Source organism: Ranitomeya imitator, chromosome 3 (assembly GCF_032444005.1).
Source record: "Ranitomeya imitator isolate aRanImi1 chromosome 3, aRanImi1.pri, whole genome shotgun sequence".
NCBI classification, from domain to species: Eukaryota; Metazoa; Chordata; class Amphibia; order Anura; family Dendrobatidae; genus Ranitomeya; species Ranitomeya imitator.
Window position 1 is genome coordinate 846,895,021 of NC_091284.1, and position 19,803 is coordinate 846,914,823.

Genomic DNA, 19,803 nt, shown 5'->3' on the forward strand with positions numbered 1-19,803 from the left:
GTGTCCTGCAAACGCCACGCAGGCACATGAACTGAAATTGAAGGGAGCCTGCCCCCCACCCCCCCAGGTGTTTCTATGTATAACAGCCACCTTGTACAGCAGTACTGCTGCATTTGTACAAGGTGGCTGACTTTTTCTCCTTGCACACGTGGAACTCAACAAGTACAAAATGTGTCTCATTACAGACCATTACAATGTCCCTGAGGTGTGACTTTCCTTTTTAATGACACGCAGCACCCCCATTGTTAGCGCTGCCCGTCTCCTGACATCGTTGGTTGGCTGGCTGTGCCTGTGCGTCCCCCCTGCCCGACACAACGCCCCCCGTTGTCTCATATATTTTGACTGCGAGGGTGTGATTGATGGGCACGAGCAGTGCATATGTTCCCCTGTCTTCACTCCCCTCCTTCCGCCTTCTTCTGACTGTGCGGCCTCATGGCCGCGGCATGCGATAAGGGATCAGCTGAGGCCGCCCAGTCTGAAGCAGGTGTAAGGACATGTGTGAGCGGCGAACATATTTACTGCACAAGGCCACGAATCCCAGCACCGCAGTGTGACTTTAGGAAAAGCCACTGTGGGTCTGGGATTTATGGCCATCGTTAACCGCACCGGCCAACATGAAATGAGGTCATGAGACGGCCTGCACTAACAGGGTATTGCCAAGGGATAACACAAGAGCACAGTTTCCTGTACTGCAAATAACAACGGTAAGGAATCTGCGCACAGCACCTAGGTGTAAATTTGTACACCTGTGCTGCGTCACCTTAAAAAGACTAGTAGTCACGCCTCCACTACTGTTTGACAGTATAATGGGCTAAATAGTGTACGTGTTTAATTCAGCGTGTGCAAGGAGCAAAATTAAATAGAGCAACCTTTGACTTGTGCATCATTAATGCTGTTCAAGGTGTGGCTCTTGTACCTTGCAACACCTGAGGGGGGGGGTTAAAGGTAACCTTTGAAATTGGTTCAACTAGGCTTCGGCCTACACTCTGCTCCTCTACTCCTCCTGCTGACCCTGGGCTCAAACACCGCTAGTTTTTGCCCGGAAATGCTAGCTGCACAGAGAAAAACACCAGCCAATGTGTTAGTGGGGTTCAGCACCGCCAGCTGTTCCCCCGCTGTGTAGCCGGCATCGTGTCCAGCACAAGCCACGCTGGCACAACCGACCAAAAGCTGCCACCAGTGCAGGCTTCGGCCTACACTTTGCTCCTCTCCTCCTCCTCCTGCTGACCCTGGGCTCTAACACCGCTAGTTTTTGCCCGGACATGCAATCTGCACAGAGAAAAACACCAGTCAATGTGTTAGTGGGGTTCAGCAACGCCAGCTGTTCCCCTGCTGTGTAGCTTGCAACGTGACCTGCAAACGCCACGCAGGCACATGAACTGAAATTGAAGGGAGCCTGCCCCCCACCCACAGGTGTTTCTATGTATAACAGCCACCTTGTACAGCAGTACTGCTGCATTTGTACAAGGTGGCTGACTTTTTCTCCTTGCCCACGTGGAACTCAACACGTACAAAATGTGTCTCATTAGAGACCATTACAATGTCCCTGAGGTGTGACTTTCCTTTGTAATGACACGCAGCACCACCCTTGTTAGCGCTGCCCGTCTTTTGACATCATTGGTTAGCTGGCTGCGCCTGTGCATCTCCCCTGCTCGAAACAACGCCCCTCGGTGTCTTATTTTTTTGGACAGCGAGGGTGTGATTGATGGGCATGTGCAGTGCATATGTTTGCCTGTGTTCACTCATCTCCTTCCGCCTTCTTCAGACTGGGTGTCCTCATGGCCGTGGCAGGCGATAAGGGATCAGATGAGGCCGCCCAGTCTGAAGCAGGTGTAAGGACATGTGTGAGCGTCAAAAATATTTACTGCACAAGGCCACGAATCCCAGCCACGCAGTGTGATTTTTTGAAAACACACTGTGGGTCTGGGATTCATGTCCACCGCTAACCGCAACGGCCAACATGAAATGCGGTCATAAGACAGGAAGCGCTCACAGCGCATGGCCAAAGGATCACAAGAGCGCAGACTCCTGTACAGCAACTAACAACGCTCAGGAAGCTGCGCCCATGCAAAAAGGTGTTGTTTTCGACACCTGTGCTGCTTTTCTTTAAAAAGACAAGTCACGCCTCCACTACTGTTTAACAGTATAATGGGCTAAATAGTGTACGTGTTGCATTCAGCTTGTGCAAGTAGACAAATTAATAGAGCAACCTTTTACTTGTGCAGCATTAATGCTGCAGAAGGAGTGGCTCTTGTACTTTGTAACACCTGAGGGGGGGTTAAAGGTAACCTTTGAAATTGGTTCAACTAGGCTTCGGCCTACACTCTGCTCCTCTCCTCCTCCTGCTGACCCTGGGCTCTAACAACGCTAGTTTTTGCCCGGAAATGCTAGCTGCACAGAGAAAAACACCAGCCAATGTGTTAGTGGGGTTCAGCACCGCCAGCTGTTCCCCCGCTGTGTAGCCGGCATCGTGTCCAGCACAAGCCACGCTGGCACAACCGACCAAAAGCTGCCACCAGTGCAGGCTTCGGCCTACACTTTGCTCCTCTCCTCCTCCTCCTGCTGCCCCTGGGCTCAAACACCGCTAGTTTTTGCCCGGAAATGCTAGCTGCACAGAGAAAAACACCAGCCAATGTGTTAGTGGGGTTCAGCACCGCCAGCTGTTCCCCCGCTGTGTAGCCGGCATCGTGTCCAGCACAAGCCACGCTGGCACAACCGACCAAAAGCTGCCACCAGTGCAGGCTTCGGCCTACACTTTGCTCCTCTCCTCCTCCTGCTGACCCTGGGCTCAAACACCGCCAGTTTTTGCCCGGACATGCGATCTGCACAGAGAAAAACACCAGGCAATGTGTTAGTGGGGTTCAGCAACGCCAGCTGTTCCCCTGCTGTGTAGCTGGCAACGTGTCCTGCAAACGCCACGCAGGCACATGAACTGAAATTGAAGGGAGCCTGGCCCCCACCCCCAGGTGTTTCTATGTATAACAGCCACCTTGTACAGCAGTACTGCTGCATTTGTACAAGGTGGCTGATGTTTTCTCCTTGCCCACGTGGAACTCAACACGTACAAAATGTGTCTCTTTGAGACCATTCCACTGTCCCTGAGGTGTGACTTTCCTTTCTAATGATACGCAGCACCCCCCTTGGTAGCGCTTCCCGTCTTCTGACATCATTGGTTGGCTACTTGCGCCTGTTCGTCCGCCCTGCCTGAATAAAATGCTCCTCGTTGTCTTAATTATTTTGACTGCGAGGGTGTGATTGATGGGCACGAGCAGTGCATATCTTCGCCTGTCTTAACTCATCTCCTTCCGCCTTCTTCAGACTGTGCAGCCTCATGGCCGCGGCATGCGAGAAGGGATCAGCAGAGGCCGCCCAGTCTGAAGCAGGTGTAAGGACGTGTGTGAGCGGCCAAAATATTTACTGCTCAAGGCCACGAATCCCAGCACCGCAGTGTGGCTTTATGAAAAGACACTGTGGGTCTGGGATTTATGGCCATCGTTAACCGCACCGGCCAACATGAAATGATGTCATAAGATGGGCAGCGCTAACAGGGCATTGCCAAGGGATAACACAAGAGCGCAGACTCCTGTACAGCAAATAACAACGCTCAGGAAGCTGCGCCAAGCACCAAGGCGTTATTTTGGACACCTGTGCTGCGTCTCATCAAAAAACCAAGTCACGCATCCACTACAGTTTGACTGTAGAATGGGGTAAATTGTGTATGTCTTTCATTCAGCGTGTGCAAGTAGACAAATTAATAGAGCAACCTTTCACTTGTGCAGCATTAATACTGCACAAGGTGTGTCTCTTGTACTTTGTAACACCTGAGGGGGGGGTTAAAGGTTTCCTTTGAAATTGGTTCAACTAGGCTTCGGCCTACACTCTGCTCCTCTCCTCCTCCTCCTGCTTCAACACGGGCTCTAACAACGCTAGTTTTTGCCCGCAAGTGCTAGCTGCACAGAGAAAAACACACGCCATTGTGTTAGTGGGGTTCAGCAACGCCAGCTGTTCCCCCAGTGTGTAGCCGGCAAAGTGTCCTGCAAACGCAACGCAGACACAAAGCTGCCTCCAGTGCAGGCTTCGGCCTACACTCATCTCCCCCTGCTTACCCTTTGCTCCAACACCGCTAGTTGGGGCTCTAGGAAGACAATCTTTAATAGGCAAGGCAACGCATCTGGGTTCCAGCACCGCCAGCTGGTTCTCGGCAGTGTTCTTGTCACAGGTACTCCCTCGTGCCAAGCCTGGTTTCAGCACCGTCAGCTGTTTCCGGGTTGTGTCAACTTCACTGAGACGCCTATGCTTGCCCCGTCGTGGTGCGGTCGAGTTAGCCAACTCCAGGGTGCCTCCAGTTTAGGAGCTTCCTATGTGGGCTGCGTGAACTGGTAGTCAAGGCTGGTTCTGTAGTGCCAGTAGGCCCAGCTCCCCCTGTAGGACTGTTGGGGTTCGATAACTGCGGCTGCCTCGCGGCCTAGCTGTTCTCTCCTCTCCTGTGGGCCTTCGGGTCCACCACCTGGTTCCAGCACCGTCAGCTGGTTCCGGGCCGAGCCTTTGGCTTAGGTGCCTCCTCCTGGGTATCCGAGTTCCGCCAACGCCAGGCGGTCCTTGGTAGTGCTTTTAAGCACGGGCACCTACAGCTTAGTAACCGGGTTCCAGCACCGTCAGCTGGTCCTCGGTCGTGCCATTGGCTCTTGCACACTGGGGCAACGCATCCGGGTTCCAGCACCGCCAGCTGGTTCTCGGCAGTGTTCTTGTCACAGGTACTCCCTCGTGCCAAGCCTGGTTTCAGCACCGTCAGCTGTTTCCGGGTTGTGTCAACTTCACTGAGACGCCTATGCTTGCCCCGTCGTGGTGCGGTCGAGTTAGCCAACTCCAGGGTGCCTCCAGTTTAGGAGCTTCCTATGTGGGCTGCGTGAACTGGTAGTCAAGGCTGGTTCTGTAGTGCCAGTAGGCCCAGCTCCCCCTGTAGGACTGTTGGGGTTCGGTAACTGCGGCTGCCTCGCGGCCTAGCTGTTCTCTCCTCTCCTGTGGACCTTCGGGTCCACCACCTGGTTCCAGCACCGTCAGCTGGTTCCGGGCCGAGCCTTTGGCTTAGGTGCCTCCTCCTGGGTATCCGAGTTCCGCCAACGCCAGGCGGTCCTTGGTAGTGCTTTTAAGCACGGGCACCTACAGCTTAGTAACCGGGTTCCAGCACCGTCAGCTGGTCCTCAGTCGTGCCATTGGCTCTTGCACACTGGGGCAACGCATCTGGGTTCCAGCACCGCCAGCTGGTTCTCGGCAGTGTTCTTGTCACAGGTACTCCCTCGTGCCAAGCCTGGTTTCAGCACCGTCAGCTGTTTCCGGGTTGTGTCAACTTCACTGAGATGCCTATGCTTGCCCCGTCGTGGTGCGGTCGAGTTAGCCAACTCCAGGGTGCCTCCAGTTTAGGAGCTTCCTATGTGGGCTGCGTGAACTGGTAGTCAAGGCTGGTTCTGTAGTGCCAGTAGGCCCAGCTCCCCCTGTAGGACTGTTGGGGTTCGGTAACTGCGGCTGCCTCGCGGCCTAGCTGTTCTCTCCTCTCCTGTGGACCTTCGGGTCCACCACCTGGTTCCAGCACCGTCAGCTGGTTCCGGGCCGAGCCTTTGGCTTAGGTGCCTCCTCCTGGGTATCCGAGTTCCGCCAACGCCAGGCGGTCCTTGGTAGTGCTTTTAAGCGCGGGCACCTACAGCTTAGTAACCGGGTTCCAGCACCGTCAGCTGGTCCTCGGTCGTGCCATTGGCTCTTGCACACTGGGGCAACGCATCCGGGTTCCAGCACCGCCAGCTGGTTCTCGGCAGTGTTCTTGTCACAGGTACTCCCTCGTGCCAAGCCTGGTTTCAGCACCGTCAGCTATTTCCGGGTTGTGTCAACTTCACTGAGATGCCTATGCTTGCCCCGTCGTGGTGCGGTCGAGTTAGCCAACTCCAGGGTGCCTCCAGTTTAGGAGCTTCCTATGTGGGCTGCGTGAACTGGTAGTCAAGGCTGGTTCTGTAGTGCCAGTAGGCCCAGCTCCCCCTGTAGGACTGTTGGAATTCGGTAACTGCGGCTGCCTCGCGGCCTAGCTGTTCTCTCCTCTCCTGTGGACCTTCGGGTCCACCACCTGGTTCCAGCACCGTCAGCTGGTTCCGGGCCGAGCCTTTGGCTTAGGTGCCTCCTCCTGGGTATCCGAGTTCCGCCAACGCCAGGCGGTCCTTGGTAGTGCTTTTAAGCGCGGGCACCTACAGCTTAGTAACCGGGTTCCAGCACCGTCAGCTGGTCCTCGGTCGTGCCATTGGCTCTTGCACACTGGGGCAACGCATCCGGGTTCCAGCACCGCCAGCTGGTTCTCGGCAGTGTTCTTGTCACAGGTACTCCCTCGTGCCAAGCCTGGTTTCAGCACCGTCAGCTGTTTCGGGGTTGTGTCAACTTCACTGAGACGCCTATGCTTGCCCCGTCGTGGTGCGGTCGAGTTAGCCAACTCCAGGGTGCCTCCAGTTTAGGAGCTTCCTATGTGGGCTGCGTGAACTGGTAGTCAAGGCTGGTTCTGTAGTGCCAGTAGGCCCAGCTCCCCCTGTAGGACTGTTGGGGTTCGGTAACTGCGGCTGCCTCGCGGCCTAGCTGTTCTCTCCTCTCCTGTGGACCTTCGGGTCCACCACCTGGTTCCAGCACCGTCAGCTGGTTCCGGGCCGAGCCTTTGGCTTAGGTGCCTCCTCCTGGGTATCCGAGTTCCGCCAACGCCAGGCGGTCCTTGGTAGTGCTTTTAAGCGCGGGCACCTACAGCTTAGTAACCGGGTTCCAGCACCGTCAGCTGGTCCTCGGTCGTGCCATTGGCTCTTGCACACTGGGGCAACGCATCCGGGTTCCAGCACCGCCAGCTGGTTCTCGGCAGTGTTCTTGTCACAGGTACTCCCTCGTGCCAAGCCTGGTTTCAGCACCGTCAGCTGTTTCCGGGTTGTGTCAACTTCACTGAGACGCCTATGCTTGCCCCGTCGTGGTGCGGTCGAGTTAGCCAACTCCAGGGTGCCTCCAGTTTAGGAGCTTCCTATGTGGGCTGCGTGAACTGGTAGTCAAGGCTGGTTCTGTAGTGCCAGTAGGCCCAGCTCCCCCTGTAGGACTGTTGGGGTTCGGTAACTGCGGCTGCCTCGCGGCCTAGCTGTTCTCTCCTCTCCTGTGTACCTTCGGGTCCACCACCTGGTTCCAGCACCGTCAGCTGGTTCCGGGCCGAGCCTTTGGCTTAGGTGCCTCCTCCTGGGTATCCGAGTTCCGCCAACGCCAGGCGGTCCTTGGTAGTGCTTTTAAGCGCGGGCACCTACAGCTTAGTAACCGGGTTCCAGCACCGTCAGCTGGTCCTCGGTCGTGCCATTGGCTCTTGCACACTGGGGCAACGCATCCGGGTTCCAGCACCGCCAGCTGGTTCTCGGCAGTGTTCTTGTCACAGGTACTCCCTCGTGCCAAGCCTGGTTTCAGCACCGTCAGCTGTTTCGGGGTTGTGTCAACTTCACTGAGATGCCTATGCTTGCCCCGTCGTGGTGCGGTCGAGTTAGCCAACTCCAGGGTGCCTCCAGTTTAGGAGCTTCCTATGTGGGCTGCGTGAACTGGTAGTCAAGGCTGGTTCTGTAGTGCCAGTAGGCCCAGCTCCCCCTGTAGGACTGTTGGGGTTCGGTAACTGCGGCTGCCTCGCGGCCTAGCTGTTCTCTCCTCTCCTGTGGACCTTCGGGTCCACCACCTGGTTCCAGCACCTTCAGCTGGTTCCGGGCCGAGCCTTTGGCTTAGGTGCCTCCTCCTGGGTATCCGAGTTCCGCCAACGCCAGGCGGTCCTTGGTAGTGCTTTTAAGCGCGGGCACCTACAGCTTAGTAACCGGGTTCCAGCACCGTCAGCTGGTCCTCGGTCGTGCCATTGGCTCTTGCACACTGGGGCAACGCATCCGGGTTCCAGCACCGCCAGCTGGTTCTCGGCAGTGTTCTTGTCACAGGTATTCCCTCGTGCCAAGCCTGGTTTCAGCACCGTCAGCTGTTTCCGGGTTGTGTCAACTTCACTGAGACGCCTATGCTTGCCCCGTCGTGGTGCGGTCGAGTTAGCCAACTCCAGGGTGCCTCCAGTTTAGGAGCTTCCTATGTGGGCTGCGTGAACTGGTAGTCAAGGCTGGTTCTGTAGTGCCAGTAGGCCCAGCTCCCCCTGTAGGACAGTTGGGGTTCGGTAACTGCGGCTGCCTCGCGGCCTAGCTGTTCTCTCCTCTCCTGTGGGCCTTCGGGTCCACCACCTGGTTCCAGCACCGTCAGCTGGTTCTAGGCAGTGTCTTTTGCTCTTGTACCTTCTGCTCCCCATCCTGATTCCAGTAACGTCAGCTGGTTCCGGGCAGAGCCTTTGGCTTAGGTGCCTCCTTCTGGGTATCCAAGTTCCACCAACGTCAGGTGGTCCTTGGTAGTGCTTTCAGGCACGGGTACCTCCTGCTTAGTAACCGGGTTCCAGTAACGTCAGCTGGTCCTCGGTAGTTCCATTGGCTCTTGGACCTTCGGCTACCCATCCGGGTTCCAGTACCGTCAGCTGGTTCTCGGCAGTGTCTTTTGCTCTTGTACCTTCTGCTCCCCATCCTGGTTCCAGTAACGTCAGCTGGTTCCGGGCAGAGCCTTTGGCTTAGGTGCCTCCTTCTGGGTATCCGAGTTCCGCCAACGTCAGGCGGTCCTTGGTAGTGCTTTTTAGCACGGGTACCTCCTGCTTAGTAACCGGGTTCCAGTAACGTCAGCTGGTCCTCGGTAGTTCCATAGGCTCTTGAACCTTCGGGTAGCCATCCGAGTTCCAGTTCCATCAGCTGGTTCTTGGCATTTTCTCAGCCTTCTTGTACCTTCTGCTACATTTCCAAGTTGAAGACCCTAAAGTCGACGACCCGGAAGACCACCCCGATGACGACGACGACGACGACCCGGAAGACCACCCCGATGACGACGATGACGACGGCGGAGACGACGACGGCGGAGACGACGACGGCGGAGATGACGACACTGAAGACGACGACCCTGGAGACGACGACATGGAAGACCGAGAAGCAGAAGAACAAGAGGCTGCAGAACAAAGAGCAGAAGAACATTAAGCATAAGACTTAATATCAGAGCAAAAGATATTATCTAAATTATATGCAGAAGAAGACTAAGCAGTGTATGGGGGTGAGTCCGTTCCTCCTCGTGGTGCCCCTGGATAAAGCCTGATGCTGCAGGCCAAACTGAACGCGGACAAATGTAACTTTTGTGACTGGCAGAACGGAAGGTGTAATCTTCCAACTTTTATAGATAACAACTACGGGAATGCCTGTCACAAATGAGAATATGATGAAGAAGTAGAATAGGAAGAATAATAACAGTGGAATAAAAAGAATATGTAGAATAGGAAGAATAATAATAGTTGAAGAAAATGAATATGAAAAATGTAATAAAAAAAAAAAATAGGTAGAAGATGAAGAAGAAGATGAATAAGGTGAAGAAGTTGATGTCAAAGATGCTGATGATGATGAAGATGAAAGTGTGGGAAAAGGAAAAAAAAGAAGGGGAAGGTCGTGGAATAGTGAAACATCAATATATGACAAAATAAAAAAAAATTTACATAGTCAATATCTTTTTCAATCCGAACGTCTTTAAAAAAAAAAAAAATCATGCTATTCTATTTGATTGGACTAATCCTCATTGCCTTTAATGTCTCCGCCACCTCCCCCATACATCCTACATTATTCTTAGTTGTTTTCCTTCATGTAGAATGAACCTACAAGGAAAGAAAGGGTTTATTTTAATTCCGATATTTTGGTCCCATTGACTTGCATTGGGATCGGGTATCGGTATCGGCGATATCCGATATTTTTTGAATATCGGCCGATCCAAACCGATACCGATACTTTCCGATATCGGAAGGTATCGCTCAACACTAATAACGAGATAAAAACAAGGAAGCATAAACAGTTTACTCGGGATATACACGAGTTTAAGGAGAAAAATGTTTATACATTTTTGCAGGAAGACAGAAGAACTCAGGTTACTACCGATATATCGTCCTCGGATATAGACTCGTCGGATACGGACAGGGGGGCAGGAGGACAGTTTGAAGGAAGAGGGATTTTTGGAGGGGCAAGGAGAAGGAATTATAGACAGAAATGGGAAAGACAGGAGCGCAAGGGCTATATGATGACAAGAAACAGTTACAGAAAACAGTCACCAGAGATATTTCCCTCAGGACCCTCTTCATCATCATCCTCCTCTTTATCTTTTTTAGAGAAAAGGGTGGTGGGTACAGACCCCCCAAAAGAGAAAGAGGTCGTCAAAACCAAGAAATGATTGAGGATAATAGAATTATCAATCTCTCCTCCTGTACATTAACAACAATGGAGAGATTGGTTCTATCCAGAGGTCTCTCATTTGTCCCTACGAATCGGTTTGATGAATTTGGTTGGGTTGAAGGATATCAACCTTTTTGTTAGAAAGATGAGGTGGAAAAAGTTTTTTAATAATCATGACAAGGCGGATTGTGAAGCCTTAGGAGTAATGGAAGAAGATCTACCGAATGTTAGGATTCTTACCGACCTCTTAAGGGACAGTGAGAGACCAATTGATTTGGGCCCTTTCACGGATTTGAAGCCCAAGAGTAGGAGGATGCCCCCTCTGGAAGGTCACGATAGTACTGAGATATTCCTACATTTGGTGGTGGAAGAATTAGAGAAGATAGGTACTATGGGAGGTAGATACTATTCAAACTTATCAAGAGGTGAAAGAGAAGCACTTGATGGATTGGCTGATAAAAAGGACTGTATTTTTAAACCCTCCGATAAGGGGGGGAACCTGGTGGTGTTGGACAGGGGTCAATATCAGTCTATGTGTGAAAATATCCTTAATGATGTTATGACGTACAAACTCTTGAAAGGGGATCCAACGGAGGAGTTTTTGAATACCCTTAAAGTGCTGTTGACTGAGGCCAACACCATAGGTTTAATATCAAAGAGTGAGTTTGATTTTATGTACCCTAAGTTTCCAGTTCTAGCAGTGCTTTATTCATTGCCTAAAGTGCATAAGGGTTTCAATCCCCTAAAGGGTCGTCCGATAGTGGCGGGGATTGACTCCATCACCCAGAATTCAAGTGTGTATATTGATAAGGTGTTGCGTCCCTTTGTTACCTCACTACCTTCGTATATCAGAGACTCCTCGGACCTGCTCCTCAAGTTGGAGGGTATTACACTCAGTGATGATGTACATTTTGCCTCCATTGACGTGGAATCATTGTACAGTAACATACCTCATGATAAGGGACTACAGGCCACAAGATTTTTCCTTAGGTCAAGAGGTATACATTTGTCTCGACATAATCAATTTGTTGTTGAGCTACTTGAATTTGTTCTCAAACACAATTTTTTTACTTTCTGTGGCAGGTTCTTCCACCAGCTCAGGGGTACTGCGATGGGGAGCCCTTGTGCCCCCACGTATGCAAATCTTTTCCTGGGCTGGTGGGAGGACCAGTCTGTGTTTGGAGAGGAGGAGACATTTTGGTGGAAACCCCATATATTGTTTTGGGGTAGATACATCGACGATGTGCTGATTTTTTGGTCCGGTGATGTAGTCTCCTTTTCTAATTTTGTGGATGAGCTCAACAATAACGAGATAGGCCTAAGGCTAACATACGAATTTCAATGGGAGTCCATTAATTTTTTGGATCTTAAGATCTCTCGAAATGAGAGTGGTCAGGTTGTTACTGAGACTTTTTATAAACCTACCACCACAAATAATTTGTTGCGTTGGGAAAGCCATCATCTATACAGCTTGAGGAGGGGGATACCGAGGGGTCAATACCTACGGGTGAGAAGGAACTGTTCAACGGACTCGAGCTTCTACCGCCAGGCTAGGGATCTCAGGGATAAGTTTAAAGACAGAGGATACCCGGCTGGGGTTCTCAGTGAGGCCTTTAAATCCTCCAATGAGAAAGAAAGAAACTCATTGTTAGTAAATAAAAGGAAAGAGGACGATGATAATCATTTAAGGATCATAGGTACGTTCGATGATAAATCTGGGGAAGTAAGGAAGGCTATTGTAAAACACTGGGGAATCCTGAAAATGGATCCTGACATATGTGATATCATCCCGGATGCCCCGTTGATCACATATAGGAGGGGGAGGTCGATCCGTGATCAACTAGTCCACAGTGCCTTTCTTCCTCTAAAGAAAACCCCTACCTGGTTGGATAATAGACAAACTGGCACTTTCAAGTGTGGGAAGTGTAAGTTTTGCAAGTATGTTTCTAGATCCAACTCTTTTGCTAGCTCCCATACAAAAATTAGGTACGACATGAGGCATTTTGCCAATTGTAAGACTGAGGGGGTGGTTTACTTGTTCCAGAGTAACTGCCCTAAAGATTATGTGGGTAAGACTAAGAGGGAGCTACGCAGAAGAGTTGGTGAACATGTGGGGGACATACTTAATAAACGTGATACATCTATCTCTAATCATGTGAGGGAAGTACATGGGGGTGACCTTAACTGTTTTTGTTTTTCTGTGATAGAAGTGGTTAAACCATCAGAGCGAGGGGGGACTGGGATCGTCTAATCCTCCAAAAGGAGACTAAATGGATTTTCCGTATGAAGAGCATTAAACCAATGGGTTTGAATGATCAGCTGCAGTTTGGATGTTTTATATAAAAGGTGTCGGGACCTTGTTCCCTGTTTGAATCCCGGATTTCATATAATTCCCATGATCCATTGCCCCAAATGGGGTGTGATCGTTATCCTCAATTAGATTTCATCTATTTATATCTTTTCTGATATAACCTTGGCTGGGTAGTCAGGAGGATTTAATTGCTTTTCACTTATTCTTTCTTGTTAGTTACTCCTCATCTTTATAGATAGGTATATATATATATACAAAAAGTTCCTCTGCGGGTGCGCTTGCGCACTGAGTAGCCCTCGATACATGTTGCAATTTCGCCCGAGGGTGTACATAGTTATGTCTCATTGTAGAGGATTTAATTTATCTCTCCGTAAAAAATTATTCTGAGACATTACAAATTTATCATACTGACATTGTACACTTGCTTAGTCTTCTTCTTTATTGGAAGATACACTTTGTTAGTGTGAGACTGCGCACGGTGGAACGCAGGGATGAAACGCATGAGGAGTGGTTTATAAACCCGGAAGTAAAGACTCAGGCACGCTGTGCTCCAATGCGACTGCGCACTGTGGAACGCAGTGAATCGCATGTGGACGAGTTCGTAACCCCGGAAGTGTTTATACCGGTTTACTGTTCCGTGCTTGTGTGGTATGTTACAAATCAAATGGGGTAAGGCCTCTTTTATAGCGCATTAGCGCTTCACACATGTGAGTGACCAGAGCGCTGTAATATGTGTTAGGCGCTCTAGGATCCATTATAGAAATAAGTCACATGATGTGGTTAGGTTAAATTATGAACCCAGAAGTACCTTTCATGCCGGAACTAGCGGGGAAACGAGGGCTAACAAGAAGGTATCTGTTCTATATAAGCTGGTCACATTGCCTGCAACATAGGGCTGATCTAGGTCTGTGGTACTGGCTTGGACATTGTTCCCCACCGCATGAAAATGGCGTAGAGTGTGATCATTATCCTCCTGAATCGTCACTCAGATAAGTTCTCTTAAATGTTTATAAGTATGTCTCCTGATGAACTGATTTCAGGGAAACGCGTCGAGATCTTCATACTTTAAAGAGTACTTAAATTATTATACGTTTTAGTCTAACACTGTTTGGAGAATTGTTTTTGGGCTTTGTTGTGTATTTATTCTATTTTTTGTTTTTGCCCCTAACTGTATATTTTGTATAGCACTCTGGTATCCCCTTACAAGTAGCCTAGGGTGTTGCTAGGGGAAGACTACGTGGAGTGGGGGCGCCATCTGCGCAGGATTCTAGGGCGCCAACCCCCACGGACAGGTAGGGTGAACTAGGGTGCTGTTATAGGCTTCCTTGTTTGTTGCTTATCATCATTTTTGCAACATCCAAACGAGTGTTAGGATTTGCACTTTAGTATCTGGGCAAGTGCAATAAGTTTATCTTTATTTACCATTAGCTTATGAGTGTATGCTCTGCTGTTTGATATATATTTTCTTGCACGTGAGGGTCTATTAGGGCGATTTAGGGTTAGTCTACGTTGAGCGGGGGCGCCATTGCGCAGGATATATAGGGTGCCAACCTCCGCGGCAAGGTAGGGGACAGATAGTCGGGACCCTAGGGTTTGAGAGCACCCTGTATCTTTATTGTATATCTCTGTGTCAAACAGTAGATACTGGTTTTAGGTTGTATGTGGTATGTGCTTTTTATTGTAAGGATAATTATTAAATGTTAAGTTTTATTGGGTATCGTATTTCTATTTTGTATATGGTGTTCCTTTGCTGTGAATTTGGGAATGGGGGGCATGTATGAGGAAACAGTATGGGGAAATGGGGGGCATATATGAGGAAACAGTATGGGGGATGGGTGCAGACAGCATGGGAAGCGAATGGGGGAATGTATGCGGACACAATATGAGTATCGATGTGAAAAATGTATGTGGACAGAGTAAGGGGAGGGTGATGGGATGTGTGCAGACACAGTATAGGGAGTCAGGTGAGCAGGAAGAATAGAAAGTGAGGGGGTAAATATATGAGGAGACACTATGGTGAACAGGGGGGATGTGAGAGGAGAAAGTATGAGGAGGGAGGGGAATAGTGTGAGGAGACAATTTGGGGGGAGTAAAGTCAGTGGGCACAGAATAGAAATTAAGTAGTGGGGGCGTAGCATGGAGGGACAGTATAAGGGCACAGCCAGGAGGGGACAGTATACCGAGGAGGGGGAGTGTGATGTGAGAGTACAGTATACAGTTAGGTCCATATATATTTGGACAGAGACAACATTTTTCTAATTTTGGTTATAGACATTACCACAATGAATTTTAAACAAAACAATTCAGATGCAGTTGAAGTTCAGACTTTCAGCTTTCATTTCAGGGTATCCACATTAAAATTGGATGAAGGGTTTAGGAGTTTCAGCTCTTTAACATGTGTCACCCTGTTTTTAAAGGGACCAAAAGTAATTGGACAATTGACTCTAAGGCTATTTCATGGACAGGTGTGGGCAAACCCTTCGTTATGTAATTCTCAATTAAGCAGATAAAAGGCCTGGAGTTGATTTGAGGTGCGGTGCTGCATTTGGAAGGTTTTGCTGTGAAGTAAACATGCGGTCAAAGGAGCTCTCCATGCAGGTGACACATGCCATCCTTAAGCTGCGAAAACCGAAAAAGCCCATCCGAGAAATTGCTACAATATTAGGAGTGGCAAAATCTACAGTTTGGTTCATCCTGAGAAAGAAAGAAAGCACTGGCGAACTCACCAATGCAAAAAGACCTTGGCGCCCACGGAAGACAACAGTGGCGGATGATTGCAGAATAATCTCCATGGTGAAGAGAAACCCCTTCACAACAGCCAACCAAGTGAACAACACTCCCCAGGAGGTCGGCGGATCAATATCCAAATCTACCATATAGAGAAGACTGCATGAAAGTAACTACAGAGGGTTCACTGCACGGTGCAGCCACTCATAAGCATCAAGAAGAAAAAGGCTAGACTGGACTTTCTTAAAAAAAATCTAAAAAAGCCAGCACAGTTCTGGAAGAACATTCTTTGGACAGATGAAACCAAGATCAACCTCTACCAGAATGATGGAAAGAGAAAAGTATGGCTAAGGCGTGGTACAGCTCATGATCCAAAGCATACCACATCATCTGTAACACACGGCGGAGGCAGTGTGATGGCTTGGGCATGCATGGCTGCCACTGGGTCACTAGTGTTTATTGATGATGGGACACAGGACAGAAGCAGCCGAATGAATTCTGAGGTATTCAGAGCCATACTGTGTGCTCAGATCCAGCCAAATGCAGCCAAACTGATTGGTCGTCGTTTCATACTACAGATGGGCAATGACCCAAAACATAAAGCCAAAGCAACCCAGGGGTTTATTAAAGCAAAGAAGTGGAATATTCTTGAATGGCCAAGTCAGTCACCTGATCTCAACCCAATTGAGCAGCATTTCACTTGTTAAAGACTAAACTTCAGACAGAAAGGCCCACAAGCAAACAGCAACTGAAAACCACCGCAGTGAAGGCCTGGCAGAGCATCAAAAATGAGGAAACACAGCGTCTGGTGATGTCCTTGTGTTCAAGATTTCAGGCAGTCATTGCTAACAAAGGGTTTTCAACCAAGTACTAAAAAAAGAACATTTTATTTAAAATTATTTAATCTGTCGAATTACTTTTGGTCCCTTTAAAAACAGGGTGGCACATGTTAAGGAGCTGAAACTCCTAAACCCTTCATCCAATTTTAATGTGGATACCCTCAAATGAAAGCTGAAAATCTGAACTTCAACTGCATCTGAATTGTTTTGTTTAAAATTCATTGTGGTAATGTCTATAACCAAAATTAGAAAAATGTTGTCTCTGTCCAAATATATATGGACCTAACTGTAAATACTGGACTCTATAGGGGGGACACAGTGTGAGAGGACAGTGTGAAGAGGGGGCCGGTATAGAAAGGAGAGGTCAGTGTGAAGAGCATGTACCATAAGAGGGACAGTGTGAGGGTCATATTTTGTGCAGACAATATAGTGAGGGGCAATTTTTTATTCAGGAGCATTTTAATGACACTTGTATCTTTAAGGGCGTCATGTGGAGATTTTCTGCAAAAGAGTGGAGAAGATGGAAGTCTGCAGAGACGGCTGTGGCTGAGAAAACTCATCATGGGGTCTGGACAAGATGAAGAAAAGGAGGAGAACGGCTCGAGAGGCGACGTCATCTATAAGGTACCTGGATGTAAATGTTATTTGTGATACTGACTAACTCTCATGTTTTTATGTTAGGAATATTAAAGGGGTTGTCCAGGTTTGTGATGAGTCTGCAGTCATTCTTTGTGACTGCAGACTTCTGAGTTCTCACAGTGCGCCCTGCACGCTGTCAGGATTCTCTCATGCTGGCGATTTTATATACGTGCGGTCACGTGCTGACTAGACATATGTGGCCTCCGTCAATGAAAATGAACTGAGCGAGGCCGGGAACGTCTAGTCGGAATGTGGTCACAAGTATACAAATCACATACTTGTGCTGACATGACTGTCCACCGGCAAGGGAGAATCCTAAAAAGTGTGCAGTGCATTAGTTGTGAGAATTCAGTAGCTGCGATGTCAGGATACAGCTCTGCAGATTCCAGTAGTCGTCACATGGACACTTCACTCATATGCGATTTTCATACTTATTGTCGTGTGACAACGAGATTCTCTTCTGCTTGTTTTTCACTGAATATTGAGAGCATTAGGGAGAGGGCTGGTGATAAACTGTTATCGAAGGTGCAAGATCCGAGGAACAAATGGAGGCAGAAGAGCTGATGGGCGAGCCACGGTCAGATGAAGAGGATAATCTTCGCATCACAGCTCTAGACTTCCAACCTCCGTGTCACGATATGGTATGAAATATCATATAAGTAGTTTCTCTTGTTAGCAGGCTGCGGGCTAAAAAGCCCCCCTTCCCTTGCACTCAGCCAAGAGCTTTCATTTCCAAGGAATGGGGGAAGAAGAGTTTATTACCTCTAGCTCGGAGAGCAGAAGTATTTACAACCGGCATTCCTGCAGTAGAAAGTGACAGGCTAGAACTGGATTCTAAGTCTCCAGAAATCCATGGAAGTTCTTTGTTTTGTTTTTGTAAGATATTACGCAAACCGTTTACGTTAAGAACACGAAAATATATATTCGTAATCTCCCTCGGTGGATCTACCCATCCCTCGAAACACGGGCTTCTAACTCCATCTGGTAAAGAAGTAGGGATTTCTCTGTAAATATGTATCACAGACAGGACATATTTGATCTCATTAGAATGCCCACGTTAATCCGAGATGAATGCTGGGTTTGTTATGACTATGACATGTTTTGTAGCGGAGTTATCGAAATTAGATATAGGTTAGGATAAAATTAGATAACTGAAGAAGTAGGAGGGACGAGGTGATCCAACCCCTTTCTGGGATGTTACAGGCTTAGCTATAACTGTCTGCCCACATCCCCAGCTCAGTCTTCTTGTTTTTTCCTGGAGAGCCCTGAGCACGTCCCATGAACTGGGACGTATGGAAAACTCCACTAGCCTGGGTGCCTGCAATGCTTTGAACATGTGAGTGTTATCTTTTCTCCTGTAATCCCTTTATGTTATAATTACCTTGTACATATTTGCAATTGTCTCATTTGTAACATCTTTGTAAAATATTTTGATAAAGCACTGCCTAAATTTTTTGGGGTACATTATTTCATGCCAGTTCATTCTCCATGCTCTAAAAACGTACCCTATGTCTCCTGAAGGGAATTACGCTACTGTTGTGTTGGGTTAGCTTCGGACCCGTTTAATCGAAGCTGGTGGCAGCGATACCGTGTGCAGACTTTTGGGAGATGTTGCAGCGGCTGCGGCGTTGATAATTATTGTTCCTGCCTGAGTGGGAGTAGTTTATCGCGTCTCTGCAGCATGCCCAATAGCCAGTACATAGCAGGCAGCCTTCCTGGCGACTAATTACCCAGGGTGCAGTACCTAATCTGACCTGAGAGTAAGAGGGCGCCAGAGAGCTGCAAGTGTGAAGTGGAACTGCAAGCGGGTTATACATAAATCCCTGCAGTTCATGGTATATTGAAGAACAGTGGGATACCTAGAATAAGCCCCTGCTGTAAACTAAGAGGTCAATAGCCTTGTGGGTGTTTTTTCATCACATTGTGGAGTGAAGGGATAACTAAGATAAGCCCCCCTGCACATGTGATAGCCATCTGTTGGCCTAAAGTCACCCCAACCCGTGATGTAGGGGTGACGGTCACGGTGTGAATCGTGACAAATTGGTGGCAAGGCGGTGGGATATCTTAGAGCATTAGTGATTTGGTTTGAGTGATCATTCCTCTCACTAAAAACTTGCAGAAAGTTCTTGCGAGGACTCTGCGCAAATAGGTTTGGAGAACGAACTCAGTGTTTATTAGTCTTGAGACAATTGTGTACTGGTAATTATACCCTCCCTTTCTCTTCGTTTTTCTATCCTATCTTTTATTTGGCAACCATGGCTGTGAAAGGGGAAGCCTGGTATGCCCAGCAGAAGAAGGACTTTCTTGCTGGGATATGCACGTGCCATGGCCTGAACCCCCAGGGTAAGACCAAGATTCAAATGGTCGCTGAACTGGTGCAATTTGAAGCAGACCAAGCCAGGTCACAGAGCCCAGAGGCCGCAGAAGCCAGCACAAGTGAACATGGTGCTGCAGCAGAGGTCCAACCACTGAATGCAGGCCCGATTAGCAATCAGGGTGAATTGGACCCCCACTTGCAGGCGGCCTTGGGAGAACTCCCCACTGATGACCATGATGGACGCCTACAGCTGATTCAGCAATACCGGCAGGAGGCCCGAGCCGAGCGAGAGGCCCAGCGAGTCGAGCGAGAGGCCCAAGCGGAGCGGGAGTACCAGCTGCAGATGGCCCGACTGCAAATGCAGGGGTTGTCCCAGCCCAGCAGCGCTCAGACACCGAGGCCCCGGCCCGATCAATTCCCTGTTATGGAAAAGGACGGGGACTTGGACACTTTTCTGCGGGCCTTTGAGAAAGCCTGCAGGCAGTACCAGCTGCCTGCACAAGAATGGGCCCGATACCTGACACCAGGGCTGAGAGGCAAAGCTCTGGAGGCGTTTGCTGCCCTCCCTCAAGAACAAGATGGAGACTATGAGGCCATCAAGCAGGCCCTGATAGCAAAGTACCAGCTTACACCCGAGGTGTACCGTAGAAAGTTCTGGAC